This window comes from Calonectris borealis, chromosome 4, assembly GCF_964195595.1.
Source record: "Calonectris borealis chromosome 4, bCalBor7.hap1.2, whole genome shotgun sequence".
In the NCBI taxonomy this organism is placed as follows: Eukaryota; Metazoa; Chordata; class Aves; order Procellariiformes; family Procellariidae; genus Calonectris; species Calonectris borealis.
The window spans coordinates 27053625-27072401 of NC_134315.1; the positions used below are offsets into that span (position 1 = coordinate 27053625).

General features: G+C 44.3%; 1 protein-coding gene across 3 annotated transcripts in view; it reads right to left on the reverse strand.

Moving 5' to 3' along the window:
- The window catches only part of RBM47 (RNA binding motif protein 47), an 80977-nt gene that overhangs the window by 38876 nt on the left and 23324 nt on the right, over nt 1–18777 (reverse strand). The gene's annotated exons all lie outside the window — the stretch shown is intronic.

Genomic DNA, 18777 nt, shown 5'->3' on the forward strand with positions numbered 1-18777 from the left:
TTTTAAGTAAAAATGGTAGTGGTAGTACCTCCAGTAACTTCCACTGTACCTGATGCCAGCCATCCATGCTGACGGTACCCACCACCAAGCCAAACAAGCTTTCCATGCAGTAATCCCAGGCACTCTTCCTACTTTTTCATGTAGATGTGGTGCTTGAAGAGATTTGTAGAGGTCCATAGGCACATCCTATAAATTTTTAGTATTGCAGCATGAGTTTTACTCTGGAACTCCATTCAGAGCCATCCTTGCTGTTATGTCTATTTAACAGCCCAGGCAGGCCCTATCAGATATAGCATTTACTCATAAGCACAGCCTGATGAAGCCCCTTAAGTATGCAGTACATAATGGCAATGTAGTTCCCAAGGATAACGTTAGCAGGAATAAACACGATGCCAGGTAGAGAAGTGTTTGCAGAATCAAGATTTTAGCTATCAGTCCCACTGACTGACACCAGCGGACTGAGTAATTCCATTAAACTCAACGTGTAGCTGCCTATCCATGAATTTTCTATTGCCAAGTCCTTAGTTTCAGCTTTATTTATAAAGTTGTCTGCCCACACAGAGCTAACTACAGGTGTGGTTTGAGGATCTCTGGGAGTCATTCAAGTGGAAGAGCTTCATGATAGAGTGGCTGCCCTGAGTATTGCTTGGAGAAGCATTAACAAAAGTGCCATAAACCAGCTTAGAAAAAGCTGTTTCTGTGCATTGCAGAATGTTTACATAGCAATTTTCCCTTTAAAGCATCCCCAACTTTTCAGGTGAAAGCAGTCAGTTCAGTAAAGCTTAGCGTGATCCCAGCTAACAGTCTGTCTGAGGGCTGCTGCTGGGGCGGCTTTCAGCTGCAATTACAAAAACTGCCCAGAGGAAAGAAGATCCAAGCAAGATGTGCATTTCTTCTAGAGACCATTAAAAAAATACATCATTACTATAGTGCTACAGCATTTGTCTGATAATATCTTTGCGGGAGGTAGGAGGGACTGGAATAATGACTGTTCTCTGCAGCTCTTCAGAAAGGATGAAGAGTCAGTAGAGACTTCACATCTGCAAAACATGACTTCCTTCACTCAACAACCAAAAGATTTTAGCTTGAACAACGCGTTTTAGTTTTTAAGCCAAATATTCATTAGATAAAAGAGAAGCAATCTGACGACCTCTCAAACTTGATTCCTTCCAAATATGAAGATTAAATGGCACTGTAGCTTTTGCTCAGTGTCTTTTGTTTTTCACTCTCACAGCCTGGGAGATGCAGGAAAGAAGACCAGCAAATCCACATGAGTCAGGATACTGTAGTATGAGAAGTAAGTCTTTGTTTAGTCAGCCATTAAAAAAAAAAATTCTGCTAAAACTATTGGTTATTATTTCTTCTTTTGCCTTCCAGTGTGTAAGCAAATACTGTTTGATATTGACAGCTGTTGTTAAATATTGGAAGTAAAGGGAAACATTGTGACCCAGCACCGGGGAGGGGAGGGCAGGGCTGCCATTCATTTGGACAGATATGTTTAATCATCAACTATATACTGCACTCTGATCTGTGCAACATCTGACTTCTGATGAGAACAAAAGTTCTGAAAGTTATTACCGAAAGCAACAAATTGCATAAAGAAATATTCTCATTGAAAGTACACATTGCAAAGAAGAAAAAACTACATCAAGATCTAAGCATTGACATCATTGGGAACTGCATATACATGCATCCAGCGCAAAATAATTTTGGTAATTAAAATAATTAAAGTTACTTCATTTCACAGAAATTATATTTCATGTTCAGCTGCAATTCATGGGTTAACACTTTGTGTTATTTTAGCAAAATTGAAAAGCTGGGGTTTCAATGCATCGCTAGTACTTATGCTCAGCTGGAAATGTGCAAGGGTAAGTTTGCTTGTCTCTAATCACTGTCTTTTAAGGTTTGCATTTTACCTGATCATTTCATTCACTGCAACAGAAAGAGGAAAAACAGTTTATTGTCACAAAAATATGCTTCTGCAACTGGCTCTGAAAAAGTAAATTTTTTCCCTCAGAAAATTCTTACTCCTATAAAAGGCAAAAATCCCCCAGTGAAATCACACTTCTGCCTTAAGATAATAAACTAATTAAATGCTAATGTTTTAAATTGCTCCCAAAGTAACATGAAGGAGATATTCTGGTCACGTGAGTGTTGTACAAGTCGACAGCTATAGAAAAGATTTTCCAATATTCAGAGAGAGAAAAGCAGGGAGCCCATCTTCATAGAAGGAACGAGACTCCTGCCAGAGCCTGCAGACTGCTTGCTCTTCTGCCTCAAGCCCAAAACATCTGCAATGGCCTTACAAAACATGTGGCTGCAGTGTCAGGGGGAAAAAATAAGAGACTGTGAAGGTCTCTCCACCTGGGGCATTGTCTTAAACAAAGAGGTCCAGCACAGCAAACCCCAGGTAACCTCTCTGATACAGGTGATTTGTTGTCAACGTCTTTGTAATGGGGAATCAAGGAAAGCGATTGCAACATCTCGCCCGTGGTACAAACAAGTACAATAAACAAATGAAAGCTGCTGGAACGAGTGCTCGAGTGCAGGAGGTCGCTGAGGCACAGCCTGGACGCTCCTCCCAGCACCCTCCCAGTGACAGCCCTGTCACCCGCCCACGGAGAGCAAGGACCAAGGCTACTCTTGCCTCTGCCAGGGCACTGCTCGGCACGCGGGGCCCTGGCACCCGTGAGCAAGCGGGTAACCCTTACGCTTTCTGGGGAGGAGATGGCAGAGTTTTGCCATGTCCCTGCTAATCTTCTGTAATTCTGTTTGCACGGGGCTTTTTGTTTGGCAGTGTTTCCTTTTTTTGCCAGCTGAATAATCAGCATCTCTACTGACCGAGTATCACTCCTTTCCAAAGTATCTGTAGAGATTATTCCCATTTTAATACATCCCTTTACTATGGGCATTTCTGGCTCAAATACAAATCTTTCTTCTTTCCTGTGAAGGGAAATTTGGAAAAGTTACACTGTGAGATCTCTGTGGGATCTATTAGATTTTATTTTGCGTAGGTCTAGCAGTAACGCCTGTGTCACAGGAACTGCCTTTAAGGGTGACGACAGACTTCTTTTTAACTAGCGACTCGGTCACCAGCCCAGGCTAAGCATTATTCTGCATCTTTTCCACCTCGTATATCCCGAGAAAGATTTTGCAGACCAGGCTGTCCTCGTGATCCCTGTGCAGCCCTGTTCCTTTCAGCGAATGTACACAGGTGTAACCAACTGAAACTTGGTAAACAGCTGTGCTGAAAATGCAGCACATGAAATGAAATCTCCTCGCTTCATTTTAGCTCATAATAATATGTTATTGTTTACCGAAACAATTTAAGTTGCTCACAATTTACAGATAGTTATGACCCCCTTGTCCTGAAACCTGTTTATTTGATAACGTTTTTCCTTGATTCCTTGATTCAGAGATGGAAAGGGGTTAGGGTTGCTCTGAAACAAGTCCTCTGTAGTGCAAACAGGACTCAAAGACGGAACAGATTTTGTCAACAGTCCTATTCCTTCCATTTAAGCCACATAATCTCCCTTATAGTCACCAGCTAGAACCCTAGCTTTGTATGAAAATAGACAAGATAACATTGTCATCACCGTCTTTTGTTTTAGATATTTTTTTTTTTTAATTCAGTCTCTGTGGGCTCTGAGATAAGATTTGAACTCTTTCTTTAGTTACTGCAAAGGAAACTTCTACAGTCCAATTTAGTGTCAAATACTGGAACCACCGTTCCTGGGAGGAGAGGGCAAGAATCGCACATCAGCTATGATACACAAGAAAATCACATGCTTTAATCATAGTCATGCTTTACGTCTACAAATTCACTGACAGACTGAAACTACAGTGCAGCTTTTACCAAAATTTTTCTTGAATCATATTTCAATCCTTTAATGCAGATATTTGTGGGAATCCAGTTGCTTTGTTCTCCAGTAATTTTTTCCTGCACTTTGCTCTAGGAGTTTTAGTACTGCTAGGAACTGAAGCCACACTTAGACTACTTTTAATAAAGTAAATGTGTTACCACACTTCAGTACTGCCTAACACCACTGAGCATTTACTAAACATAAATAGCATGTCATGTGCAAGCCCAGTTAGCAAACACATCAAGAAAATCTGTCACATCAGGGAGGATTGAAGCAAGCAGCAAGCACAGCTAGGGCCCGACACTGATAAACTGGAAGCAACAAATTTTTTAAAAAAATTCTCTTTCTTGCATTTTGCTTTGCACACAAATCATACTGTAAATAAACTGTGAATACTGACTACACGTCAGCCACTTCACACCGAGCCCTCTGTGAAAACTCCCCTTTCAGGATTACTTGATAGTCACCTGGGATGTAAAAGGTGATTTCTGGGGAGTCACCATATGTACTTATATAAAGTCACATCCAGACCAACAAAGCACACACGGGGGTTGGTTCCTGCATGAACAAGTCAGCTTCCACGGCGTGGTAGAAACTTTCAGTCACTGAGCAACCTAAAACAATTACTTGAATCTATTCAACTTCACCTCTCTCAGTGGCATATGCACACTAAGAACTTAAATCCTGATGTTTTTTCTGTGTTTACTGCTTTGGAACATGGAAAAAATCTTGAAGAAAATTAGTCACTTTGCCTATTTTTGCAAAGCTCGTTCAAAAATCAGCAAGTATTTTTCAGCATGAGTCACTACCCACATCCCTGTTGCAATAATTAGATTGCACATTTTCATTAGAAACTCCGACTCCTGTTCCTACTCTTCAGTTAGAAGATGAGCAGAAGCTAGGTGTTTTGAGTTTTATTAGAAAACCATGAAGTTTTCAACTGCAACTGTGCATTAATTTTGTTTGTTTTTTTAAATGAAGATACACCAACATCAAAACAAGTAGCTAATCAAGCATGGGTTAATCAACCCGTGCTTTAGATGACACCATGCAGTCAACTACAGTTGATGCAAGCAAACTGCAAAATAACAACGCTAACTCCTCTTCCGACTTCTAGGGAGCGAACCTTTGGCAAACCTTATAACCAAGCGCCGTTGCCCTTCTGCCTCTCAAAGCTAGGAAAATGGAAGTGGAAAACAGTACCTGGGGAGAGGTTGGCGTGCTCCCGTGGGTGCTGGCTGCCGCTGGGCTCCCGCTGCCTGCCTCCACGGGCAGCCCAGCGCCTCCGCGGCCTCGGCTGCCTGCGCGGGTCAATGTTTTACCAGGCTGTGAGCAGCTCGCCGTCCCACCCTCCCTGCAAACACCCTGTGGGGAAGGCAGTGCCGGGGCCACGGGGCAGAGCCAGTGCTGAAAAGGTCGCCCCTCTTCTACCCGCCCTCTCCTCCACACGGGAAACAAAGCACAAAAAAAAGAGGAAAACTGCTAAAAAGGGGACATAGGGAAAGCATGCCATGAAGGAAAAAAAAAAAAGCTACATAAATGGTGCTATTAATAGATAATTTGTGGCAGGTAAGTCATGATAACCTTTCTCCGTATTGTTCTAAGGCTGCGTGCAAGCCTAGGCGTGCCTGGCTGAAAGCTGAGAGGGAACGCTTAATTTATGGGAGTACATAAATCTCCAAATAAATCTTTGGCATAAGAGAGCAGTCATTCAAATGGCAGCCAAAACTTCAAAAAACAAAATTACAACAAAAAGACCTGAAACGGCATGATAAAATAACGCAAAGGGAACCTAAACACCAAGACAGGGGAAAGAAATGGCCGAGGCAATCTGCGACGGTTTACCTTGCAGGTAGAGGCTCTGCTCCTGCATCTCGGCTTCTCGGGAGTGCCTCAGAGTTAAAGCTCTACCCCTGCTAGCCAGAACGTTCCCATTCCCAGCAAGTTAACAATTACAAGCAGAGGGCAGCCGAAACGGGCTGGCAACCGAGCGCGGCGCTGACAAGGTGCCACTGCCGCTCCCTGAGGAGGAGAGGACAGCTGCCGAGCTTGGGAAGGACTCGGAGACTGGGACTCGGTGGCTGCTCCCAACCTTTCCGGACCTGGTACACAGATGTGTGCTCACAGAGGAGCAACAGGAGAATCTAGACTACGTTGTGTGTCCTGGTTTTGCGATACTGCCTCGTCTGTCATCGCCTTTCAGTCCTGGTTTGGGGAAGAGTGATTCATCTTGTCTAATCTAGGATCCCTGACTTGGGCAGTACGTATTTTAATGCACGTGTTTAAGGAGAAAATCTACATCACCGGCTGCTCTAGCTACTCAGATTAGCTACTAAAACCTGCCACGTAGTGCAACAAGGAGCATGTCCACCTGCTGGGTTTGCTGTTGACCTGGATCTTGTAGGGCCTCGCACGGGGATTGGGTTGCCCATGCTCAGTGATGCTGAGCTGAGGGACACCAGCTGAGGCTGGTCAGGTTGGAGAGGCTTCCTCTGCCAGCTGGGCACACTGCGGCGCACTCATGGGTGGCCAGGGGCACAGCTGCGTCCAGCTCACCAGCCAGCACGCACGTATGACACTGTGTGTCGGTGCAGCGACGGGCTGTGGCTGGACCCCAGCAGATGTGTCACCGAAAGCAGGAGGGCCTTCCCTGAGCCAGGACTCCTGAGGGGGCTTCCTCAGAGCCCAGGGCCCAGGGCAAGCCCGCAGGGGCCGATGCGTGGCCAGCCGCTGTGGCAACGCGAGCCCTGCAGCTGCAGCCCGTGCTGCATGCCCAGTACACCCAACGCACACAAGCCTGCTCAGCTCTCCAAGGTGCCACCATTTGCTGTGCTTTCAGGCGTGGTGTTCCCTCCTGCCGGTCTGCACTCACCTCCCCTCCCCTTTTGCCTGGAAAAGGAGAGGCAGAAGGGGAATCTCTCACACTTTTGGTATTTAAGGCCGCCATGGCGGCAGCCTGTGACTCCCTGGTAGGACAGGCTGTTGGCACAAGCAGAGAAGGCATATGGACTTCCCTACAGCTGCTAGACACAATCCTGCTGCTGTAGGACAACCCGCAAGACCTGGCAATGTCTTTTGCATAAGCCTTATTAATTCCCAACCGGCAACTTGTATTCCCTCTGGATAAAAAACCCTCACAGCTGCTTTACAGCATCTGCTCCCAACTTGTGAGGAAGAGCACTGTGATGAGCGCACAGGGGAGGGAGAGACCCATCTTCTTCAGCCAGCTTCTCAGGCTTGCAGCAGGACACTTGCCACATCACGTTAGCCTCTTGGTGCCTCGCTGATCCCCTAGCTGTAAGTGGAAATAATAACAACCTGCTATTCCACAGAGCTGCTTGGAGTCTCAGCTGTGGCTATTTCACCTCTGAGATCCTCAGGCAAAAAGAGGGGTCTTATCTGAAAGAGCTTATCTGCACTTAAGACCCTGCCTAACCAGCTCCGGGGAGCAGGAGCTGCTCGTAGCAGTCTTGCTCCACCGGGTATTGAGAGCTGCTCCCAGGGAGGTGGACTAGGTGGGTGAGGGGGGAGGTCCAGCCATGTTGTTTCTCTTTCCTGCTTGGATAAGGACTCCACTCAAGATCTCTCAGACCTTCCCAACAAAACCCAAGGGGAAGAGATCATGTTTCTGTGAAAAGGTCTGCTTTTGGCAAGTTGGCATTTCCTGGTTGCAGAAGCATTTCGGCAGAAGACTCTGGGGGACCGCTGCCCACCCACCTAGACCAGATCTAGATTTTACCACCGTCGCATTTCACATCGTGACACTGCTACTCCGGTCTCTGGCAAGGTTGGAAACTGAGGCTGCAGTGGTGAGATTTGGAAATGGAAGAGTGGCACGCTGGTACTCGATTTATGGAGCCAGCTCAAATTTAGTTCGCCTAGCAGTGTAGACAAGGTCACTGCCTGTTATGGGAAGGTTGTACACATACTCACTTTTCCATGGTGCTAATACTTCTGCGATGCATGTTAGCATGGTACAGGCCTAAGAGAGTCAAATTGTGTGTAGTATTGACCCACTCAGGCCAAAGGACTTCAGAGAAACTTAGTTATCCGTCACAGCTGCCAGCTGTAGCTACCATAGAAAAATGATGGCTCCACTACGGTGCAGCTGAAGTTGTATCATGTCACCCTGGACAAATACAACAGTGGACAATTTGATGGGTCCTCCCACTAAATGTGCCCTTGTAGATAAGCTGATGTAATGCAACAGAAACCAAACATTTTTTCATTATTGCACAAGCAATAAGAAAAAAAAGTTATCTGCCCTACGTACCTCTGTATAGCTACCACCTTGCGAAAACTCAGTCTTTCATTCACACAACCTTGTGCAAGCTTTTCTCTGGTTTTCAGAGATTAACCTCTAAATGAAAATCATCCAAAACCAATGAGTTTTACCTTTCTTTGCAAAAAGTGTTAACAGTAGTAATTTTTATAGGGTGTTAAATCTGAAAGCAAGTTGCGAACATGAACGACTGGATTAAGTACTGTTGTGAGGCATTTCCCTGAAGTGTTGATGCCTTTGGCTCTTCAACAGGCTGGGGTAGGCTGAGATAAAGTAATTTCCCAAAGGTCACGCAGCAAGACAGTACCACGCCTGCAGTCAGCTCTGCAGGTATCATTGCCCTTGCTCCTGAAACGAGTGCGGTCGGCTTCTGGCCAACCCGAGTTTAACATGCTTCTCCTTATTTTCTGCTCTCAGAGATGAGGTTTTCACAACCGAGGGCTCAGAGAGGGGCAGATGCTTCTCAGAGGCCAAGTCTGCGCTTGTGTCACCTGGTCCAAAGTTCCCCGCACCATGCTTTCGCAGATAACCAGGGGTGGGTTTCTGATTAACGCACCGCTGACAGGAGAGACTGTGACCCACGGAAACTTGGCGTTTCAGTCTCTTCTCAGTGCGCAACCTTTGTCACAGAGCGCAGGTTTCAAGGGCAACGTAACACTTGCATATTTACTTACTGCAAATGGAGGAGGTGCTGGGTTGTACAGCACGCAGACTGTAAAGTCAAACATTAATTTAGTACAGACACCGTATAACTTCAAGCTGGCTTGGGAGCAAGTAAAGTAAAAGATATGGATATTAAAAGTGAAAAAGCACCTAAAATTCACAGGCTTTTGGGCAAAGCACTTTCAATGAAACACCAATTTACTTACAAAGTATTAGCAGCCCCAACAATAAATAGATCAAACAACAAAGCTAAAACGTGGGGATCAGGTAACAGAAGGGGAAATTTCTGTGAATCTTAAGTGGGGTTTAATTTTGTTCCAGTTCTCTTTCAACAGATGCATTTGTACTTCATCCTGCATGACAACGCTCGCTTTGGAAAACAGTACAGGCAGATCCAGAGGGGCTGCTGTGGAGGCTTTGAAAACCTCATATTCCCAGTAAAGAACCTCCTGTATCTGAGCACATGGTGCTGTCAGGAATATGTTCAGACCCATCCCTAAGGAGCGTGTCGAAACCTTCTCCCCAGGAAATACTGGAACAGCACCGATCACCTCCGACGGGAGCTACGTCCCCTCCTCTGGAGCAGAAGGACTAGCAACTACCTGCTGCAAAAGAAACAGGTGGGAGGGAAAAAATAATCACTGTGGGCCGTGGGAGATCTTTATCGTACAGGAAAATAGCAGAGATGTGAAGCGTGAATTGCGAGGGCTCTTCAGCAGTGGCCTGAAGGTGGCACACATGAGGACACCTCTCCAGCTGAGGCTTTGGCTGGGTGTCTGGGCTCTTGGAAATCCTACCTGGCCATGCCAGCAGTGCAAGAGCTACAGCCCTGCCATACCTACTCATCCTTTTGGTCCATAATGTAGTATCTTGTGCTGAGATTTCAGAGCAAAATGCCCCGTAGATCTTCATCTACTGCAGTCCTCAGCACTGGACAGACAAGGTACTCCTCCAGATGATAAGAAGAAAGAGATAGTAAGCGAACTATTTACAAAATGATTCTGCTAGCTGATCCCAGAGCTGTTTTGCTATTGCTTTCACTGGGCAGAGTTTCAGTCATCACTATTCCCTTGGAGGGAACAGACCTTGCAAAATACATGAGATATGTAAGAAGACTTGCTCACGAGTCACAGAGAAACTGAATGTCGATTGGAAAGAATATTTGCAAGCAGTTTCTGTAGAGCTGATTTGTTAAACACGTGGCTGGCAAAGAATGGGCAACACTGGTACAAAATCATATAATGCCAGGCTAGAAAACTCCCTAAAAAAAAGAAGCTTTATTCAAAAACAAACCACCCTGTCCCACCTTTTTTGTTCACGCCTTTATTTGCAGCTTTTTTTGCAAAAATAGTATTTCAAAACCTTGTCATCCAAAGCTTTCAGGAAGAACTGCCTGTTTTTACTTTATCTGTGTTTTGTACAACCACACTATGCTAGTGATTTAGCAATTTCACACTGCAGACAAATATTTCAAAATATTCCCTTCTTCATAGCTGTTCAACCGCTTTTACATGTATTGCTGCATTGCATGATGCCACCCACAGTCGCGCTGAGGAAAGGACCGTGTTGGAAACGCAATGGTTTAAAACCACAGATGTGCATTCCCCATGGGTTTGATTTTAGTGCAAAAGTCCCTCAGCTAAGCTGCTTCTGGGATTTCCCTGATGTGACAACTACTGAACAAGGAGAATCTCAGGCTTGGGCTTCGACGGTGCTGGTTCAGTCAGAATCCTCACTGGGGCAGTCGGGGGGTCTGTGTGGTTTGGGTGCTTGAGCAATGTCCCTGCTGCGTCCCTCGTCCCTCATGTCCGCCTGTGCAGACCGGGAGCGGACGAGCAAACAGGCAGTTTGGCAGTGGTCCGGCGGGGGGATGCCCCCGGAGCACCCGTGGCACCAGGACTGCCTGGCAGGCACATCTGCTCTGGCCCGCCATCGGGATGGCGCTGGGTCCACGTAACAGTGTCCAGAGCGCATTGGGGAGCATGACAGGAGGCTACCTCAGCAAAGCTGGAGAGCTTTTCTACTGCAGCGGAAGATTATTACTACTTCAGGGGGAAAAACAGAGCGCATTGAACCATATTTTTACAAGAACCCGCCTCTCACTTAGGCACCAAAATAAGCCTGAGCTGAAAACGGAGCCCCATAGATTACCTGGGCACAGGTGTCACAAGAGGAGTTGCAAAGAGCAGAGAGATTTTATAAATCAGACCCTTTCCCAGGAAGGCTGGCATGGCAGCTGCTACCTCTCAGACCATGCTCAAGCACTGCAAACACTGACCCAGGGCCTCGGGCTTCCCAAGCGCCAAGCGACCTGCAGCAGCCGGGCAGGGTCTGCAAGGAGTCCCTCGCAGCGGGTACCATTTGCCACACAAATGTGCTGCCAGACGCGAAGGACAGGTAGAAAAAAGTGTTTCAGGGCTGAAGTATTTATAGGTTTCTCTGACTGTTGCGTACAAAATGTAGAAGTTTGAAAAATTAAACAACCCTAGTATCAGTATAGTGTTTTTACTAATTTTCTCCTTTAAAGGAGTACTGCTAGGAAGAGAGATTTCTTCCACTTACATTTCAGTTAAGACATTTTTAATTACTTGGTTAAATACACTTATTATGCATATGAATTAAATAATTATAAGCCACAGCTTGATGCATGACTTTTTTCCCCCTGTAGTTCCTTTAAGATAAGAATAAAGTTGTTTATTTTAAACAGGAGAGTACTTGTATCAAAATCTATGGGCTGCCTGCCTATCTCTATATATCTATTTATCTATTATCTCTCTTTCTATCAAGACACATTAGGTCTTAAAATGCTTTGGGAGATCCAACTGGGTATGCGGAGCTGTAAAAAGTAAGAATTTCTAATAAAAGAGAATAAAGGTGTTGCTAACAATGCCTTAATTCTACTTTCTTGGGCTTTAACATTGGAACTGAAACTAGCCTGTAGCTGTTTTAGCAATGAGGAGTCTTCTTAGCACTGTCCTTAGGGCCTTATGTTAAATTTGGGCAAATATTTGCCATCAAATTCAGTGCCTAACATTTGATGACATGAAACACCTTCATCAGACTCCACAAGTGCAGCTAGTTGCTTTGAATGAACCCCAGGAGATAAGTAACATTTCTATTTAAAAATAATGCTGAAGAAGATGATAGTACATAGGGAGATTTCATAGCTGAATGGAAAAGCTGGGACTGAATCAGCATTTCCAGCAGATACTGCCAAGTAGATGAATGAAATATTTTTTGTTCTTATTTGCTTTGCTGAGAATCTCAGAGGAGATATTGATACAGATCTCTGTGAGGCCAGTTCCTGAGGACTGTGTTTAAATATTTGGAAGCTATTATTTACTGCTTAATTATCTCCACGCAACCAAAATGCCTTTTACAGCACATCCACCTCATGACCAAATTCAAGGCACAAGAAACAACATTTGTAGACCAGTGGGATGAAGGTCTGAAGGGCTGACCCACATAGCGGACCTCTTGCTTTGTGGTTTTCCTATCATCTGCCCATGAGAGGTGTCTGGCTGCTCTTGCTCCTCTCTTTTGGGGGAACCCCAAGGTGGAGGGAGGCTTCCTGAAACAGAAACAGCTTGAAGGGAGGAGGGTGCCTAGAGGTAGCAGCATGGCTAAGACATGGCTGGAGGCAACCACAAAAATGCAAGGAAGATTGAGGATGGAGTCAGTCCATCCTTAGGATGGAGTCAGGGACTTGATAATTGTCTGGAAGGAAGTTAATAGAGAATCACAAAGATTAACAGGTGTGGTTCAGGAGGAACAGGAGTTATGAACTGCTTACAGGCTGGGTGATAACTGGAAAGAAAGGTACAGAGCTGGAAGGCACCTTGCATGTAGAAGAGATGAGAGGAAATCCATAATTTCTGAAGGGAAAGAAAAAATAGGATGGAGCAACCCAGCTGCTGCGGTGAGGTAAGGTGTTTTGGAGGGACAACTAATGAGATGATATAGTAATGCTTGTGAGAAAGGAGAAAATGTATGATCTACAAGGAGAAAATGAGGGTCGAATTGGAAAGAGGAAGCAGTAAATACAGAATTTACAAATGCTGGCTCTAAAGAAATGTGAATGAGTCAGGTAAAATAATAGTGTACTGAAAGGACATATCCAAAAGGACAGTTAGTCTCTGGGTGAAGGAAGAATTGGTGGGTCATCTGCTTTCAGCCCGGCATTTGGCACCACTGTACTGGCTGCTGGAAGTCACACTGGCGCAAAGGTGAAAGAGATGGAGTCCACCTAGAGAGAAGGGGAAAAGAGCCGGAGGTGACAGTGCAACAGAGCCCGACCACAGAAAAAAAGGGAGGTTAGGGCCGAAATTACTTGTCTGGTGGAGCTGGTCCTGGGGCAGGGGTGAAAGGAGGAGTGGGAACTGGAGGGGTAATGGTTCAGAAAGAAAAAGGAAACACGGAACCTTTTTCCTGTTTATGATAAAAATAGCCCGAAGCAGATTTTTCTTACTTATTAAAAATCTCCACATAAAAGGAGCCTAGGAAAACCAGCAATACCGTCTCTACAGTTGCTACCTCACATGTGCAAATAAAATATGTTGTTAAACTTGTTTTTTCCTATGTCAGGTCTAAAACCAGATATCACTTACTCCTATGCACACACAACCAGTAATACTTTATGCTTGTAGCGTTCCCACCTATTGTATGAAAGGTGAAGACCTGAATAATATAATGTTCTGTACCAGAAAACTGCAGCAGTTAGCCAGTGTATCAGTTTCCCAAAGTAGTTTTATGGTATTTCTATTTTTTAGATCTTCCATTAACACTCAAAGGGGATCTGTTTTTCCATGCAAAGGAATGATTTAAGATGAAATCTGTAATGCCTACTCTGGCAAGCACATTGATGCATCTTCTGAGATCAGTGGTAAATTGCAACTTGTGCACCAAATGATCTGCAATCCGGCTGTCCTGAGGTTTGCAGTGTGGCTAGTGGGAAAATCCCGATTCAAACTCCCAAGTTATAAAATCCATCTTGCTCCTATGCATGTTCTTAGAATTCAAAAACTTTTCACCAGATTCTGCAAAATTCACATTGTAACCTTTCAGCTTACACAGACGCTATTTTGATAGCTGACATACAGAACCCTGTTCTGCTCATTACTATGAAATTGGGAGCTGTTGGATACATGTATTGCACTGAAAAAAAGTGCTGTCTATTTTTAAGCACAGGTGCAGCTATTTGTGCTTAGCTGGGTCTCAGTCCAGCTTAGCTGCAGGCTAGACTTCAGGTTTGAGGCTTGGATTTGATTTATTTTAAAACTGGAATGACACAGTTTGCTCTCACTAACCTTTGCACAAGATGGAGGGACTGTCGAGACCAGCTTGTTCTTGCAAGACTTCTCCTTTGTTAGAACAAAGCCCCTCTGAGGACAACAGTTCGCGTTTGAGTTGAGTTGCATCTGTACTAGAGCCAGATCTTTGGCTTGGTGGATTCAGAAAGGTCCCCTAAACAGTAAGGATTTCAACATCTAAAAATGAAAGGATGCATCTGATTCAACATAGCTCTGTTTATTCCATGTGGATATAGGGTTATGTTTTTCAGGGCATTGAAGCTTTGCCTGTGTTGTGCACTCCTAGTTGGGTCATTTTTATGGTACTGCACGTCAGTCACAGACAGCTAGATTTTTTTGGTTTCTTATACACGGAGGAATAGATGTATGGAAACCGTTGTTCTGATAACATACATTCAGAGAACTAAATAGATGTTACAGACCATTGTGAAGAGAGATGACAAATCATGTTTTAATGATTACCAGCACTCCAAGCATCACTGGATTTTGAGAAAGGTCTTAAAAGATGCCTTAGGAAAGATTGCTAGGTGGCTGTCTAACAGTCACCCCACACTAATAAAATATCAAAGTCCAAAAGCAAACAAACCTGGCAATGTCGAGAAGTGTGAGAATGGTATTGCAAATCTGAAAACAGGATTTTTTCATGGTTGATTATACTTTCCTTTTTCTTTTGCAACTTACCGCCTGAATCTAAACCCAAACTTGATTGGTATTTTGGAATAATCCTGAAGTATTGTGCAGTGATAGTAATTATTTCATATTACAGTTACATACTCGTGGGCTTTTAAATGCTATTAATGGCTTACACTTGCACAGCCTTTCCCTTGAAGGAATCCCAGCTCACTTGCTGAAGGATTTTCACATAGTGTTTTCACCTCCTTTGATATACAGTCAGCTCTGAAGGAGAACACAGTGTGAAATTATTAAAGCTAGAAATTAAAAAAACTACTTGGTTTCACTAAGGTTACTGGGAGCATTTTGAGAGATGATAGAACGCATTTAACTGATCTCACGCATTAGCTGGTGTTAACCCGTTAAAAACATGGGGAAGGCTACGGAAACTGAGCATCTTGGGCACTTTTAAAGATTGTCTTCTTACTAAAGTACCAGCAGCAGGCACCATTCATCCTAGGAAAAGTCAGAAAGCTCTAACCTATTTCATTATTAAAATAAAAAAACAAGGTTCTAGATCACGAATAGAGTTTCCATACCCTCACCCATTGCTCAGGTAGGACGCAGGGACACACATGACTGCTCGCAAGTGAAGAACTGCGGAGGATGAGAACAGGTCCAACACAACAAAGAGCAACATCTCTCCTGTGTTTGGTTTGGGGCCAGCCAAGGCTGCGTCTGCAAATTTCCTATTTGCCACTTAGATTTGCTTCACTAAAACTAATAATTTATCTCCTGCTAGACACCGGCTCTGTCTGAGCCGAGGTGAGAAGTGCTATTGCAGTGTCTTTTGCAGAGCTACGGCACGCAGCCGGCGAGAGCCTGCCCTACGAGCCGGCACCACCTCCCAGCAGCCTCATTCCTCTCTGCAAGCTCATTTCTGGGTTGGGGCACCGGTTCAAGGGCCGGACTTGAGAGCCTGCCACCAGGGCGGATCTCCTGCGGTCCTCTCCCCGCCCCAGCATTCGCTTCCAGCGTGGCCGGGAGGATGCCGGGAGAGCGGCAGGCAGCTGGGGAGCGCCCCGCCGCCCCGGCCGGGCTGAGCCGTAACCCCAGTACATTTAGGGGAAAGGTAAGGTGTTTCTTCACGCCAGGCTTCTCTCAGGAACGAAGGCAATGGCGTGTTGGAACAATGTCACTCCTAGATACAAACAAGTGAGGGCAACTCAGCCAGTACAAATAAACAAATAGAAGCACAGTAGGAAGAAAAATTGCACCTTCTGGATTTGCTGCTATTCTTCACATGTGCATTTGGTACGCTATTTTGACATGCTACTACGATGGATGCTACAGTTACTGAGCCCATTTCTAGTTCTTGGCTGATGCCACCTTATTGATAGGTTGAATACAATTTCATTTGCTTGCGGATAAGTAAATCATCAGCGTCAATCAACATTTTCTTATGGTGCTAAGCCCAGAAAAAAACGTGCACCAGGCAGAGCGGTGATAAATATAAGCCTCTGGGATCACACCGTGTGTGAGCCTGAAATTCCAGGCTATGAATCAGTCTGTGGACTGTGTGGCAGAGCCTGCAGTAATGCTTTGCAAAAAATGGCACATGGATTAACACTTGCTGAAACTTCATTTTCATCAGCGTGTTAGTCAACATTTTGGGTGTTAGCATCTTGCTGATTGCGTTCTTTGTTAAGGAACAGAAAAGAAAGTGGTAGCTTGCAGCTCCTTGGCATGCAGATCTCCCACCCATGATACTGTATCTCTGAGGGGGAGAAATGAAGGAGAGACAGATTTAAAATCCCAGAGCTGTATCAAGGAATTGCCGCTGTTTACACAAAGCTCTCTCCATCCCCACGCTACTCGTGATGCTGCTGGTTATCAGGAGCTCTGCAAGCTTCTGGGCTTCTGCAGCCAGCAGAGCTGAGGGAATTTATTTCTGGCGATCAAATAGTCTAACGTGTCCCATGCCCTAGGTTAGCATCCCTTGGGTGCCGTACAGGGCAAGCCAACACACATCTGTTTAGTCCTGGAAGCTCTGTTCCCTCTACACTGTAACTGGAAATGGAGGCAAGGGGGTTGTATTGCCTTAATTCTGCTAAAATCCCTCCCTTACCATCTGTAGGCCCATATGAAGTACTATATGCAAGGAAGAAAAGATAAATGATTTTCCAGAGAAGGTGAAAGGAATTCTGCACACTCTCATTAAAACCACACATCCCTGGGAAACAGATTTCTAGAAATTAAATTTTCTACTGATTTCATTCGAATTGAGTGAAGAAGGAAATGGTGGGACTACGGCAGTTGCTCCAAAAAACGTTTCACCCCTTTCATATTATTTTCTTTTAAAAACCTGTGTCTCCAAGGTCTTTTTTGCCTTGTGACTAAGATGCAGAAGCAATATCCAAGCTAAATGCCCGCATTTCTAACTTAAAGAAAGTGCTCAGTCATGCAAATTAACATATCAGTCAGAATCCACCAAATTGTCTGGGATATCAGATTATGATTTGAGACAACTTCTTTTAACTTAATGAGTCTGCATTCTTCATTAAAGCAAATTAGCATAATTCCATTACAGTCAAGGTAGCTGTACTATTTCAGATATGTTCTTATACCGTGCTTATCATCTGAGGGCTTTACAGCAGAGCTTTAAGCAATGTGACTAATACCAGGAATAAGTTGCTTTATCCCCTCTGAGGCAAAAACCTAAAAATGTTATAGCAGTTAATACAACTTAAAAAATGCAGATACCATTTATAAAACTTTTTGTAAAAGCCTGTATCCCAGGTAGTACAGATATGTACAGATCTCAAAAAAAAGTCCACGTGAGAACATGCCCCAGCTCCCTGCAGCCACAGAAAGGAAACTCACAGCTTACGACGACAGGCATTTGCGCACACATTTGACACAACTCTCATGCTTTTGTGCATGTATGTGTGCACAAAATCTGCAGTAACACTCTTTTTGCTTTTTAAAAATTATTTTTACATACTTCTAAAAATTATTTATTATTTTTAAATACTTCTAAAAATTATTTCTTTAAATAATTTTTTAAAATTTCCTAAGCAATAGGAATATCAGAATGATTTTTTTCTGATTTTATAACATACGTTGCTTGTACTGTGCCACATTGGCACTCAGATTATAAACCTACAAAACACAGTGGGCCAGAATCAGCTGGTCAGTCTCCCCCCCTCCTCAGGCTTTAAGGCAATGGAATTGCACTGATGCTTTAACAAAGTGTTCATCATTGCCGCAGTCTAAAAGAGAGGGATAAATAATGTTTCTTTTTTTTCTGGTGGTCTGAAGATAAGCAAGTTAATTTAAACTACTGAGTATAATGTTTCCTGCTATATGTTCTCAAGCACAAGGGCAACCCAAGTTTTGCCGTATTGCTGTGAAGGGTGTTTTACTTATTTAGAGGATAAAGGAAGAACTTGTCATTTGTTAATCCAGAAACTTTGCAAAAATTATTTTATTTTCATAAAAGAAAGCACAGAGTTCAATTCTGAGTCTTCCTATGCATAGAAAGAGGGACAAAATGGGGCAGGAGACACAGAGAAGAAAGTGTTCTTGGCTAAGTCAATCTTGTCAGGCTAGTTTAACAGGGTTAAAAAGCCTTCCTAGCGTAAATAACTGGGAATACTACACACATGGCTTCGAAGAGCTTAGCCTGCATCTTGCTGGACCCCCCAGCCAACATATGCAATGCTCCTGCCACTAAGCCCTACTGTCTTCCTCTGCATCTGCTACCTATAGCCATGGTATAGCTGAAGGAGGGACCTACAGGTACTGTGGTGCCACTGCTCCCTGCAGTGCTCTCCCCTCCAGCTCAGGCACAGAGGGAAACACTGAGCACTTTGAATTCACCTACACATCAGAAAATCAGCACAAAATTCGTTCATCATCCAAATAAAAACATTAAGAACAGTGGTGTTATTTCAGATTTTTGGGGTCCGTGTAGCACAGTAATCTGTCTGCAGCAGTGACCACAAACCGAGCCCTACAGAAGAGCAAGAGCAGGCCAAGCATACGT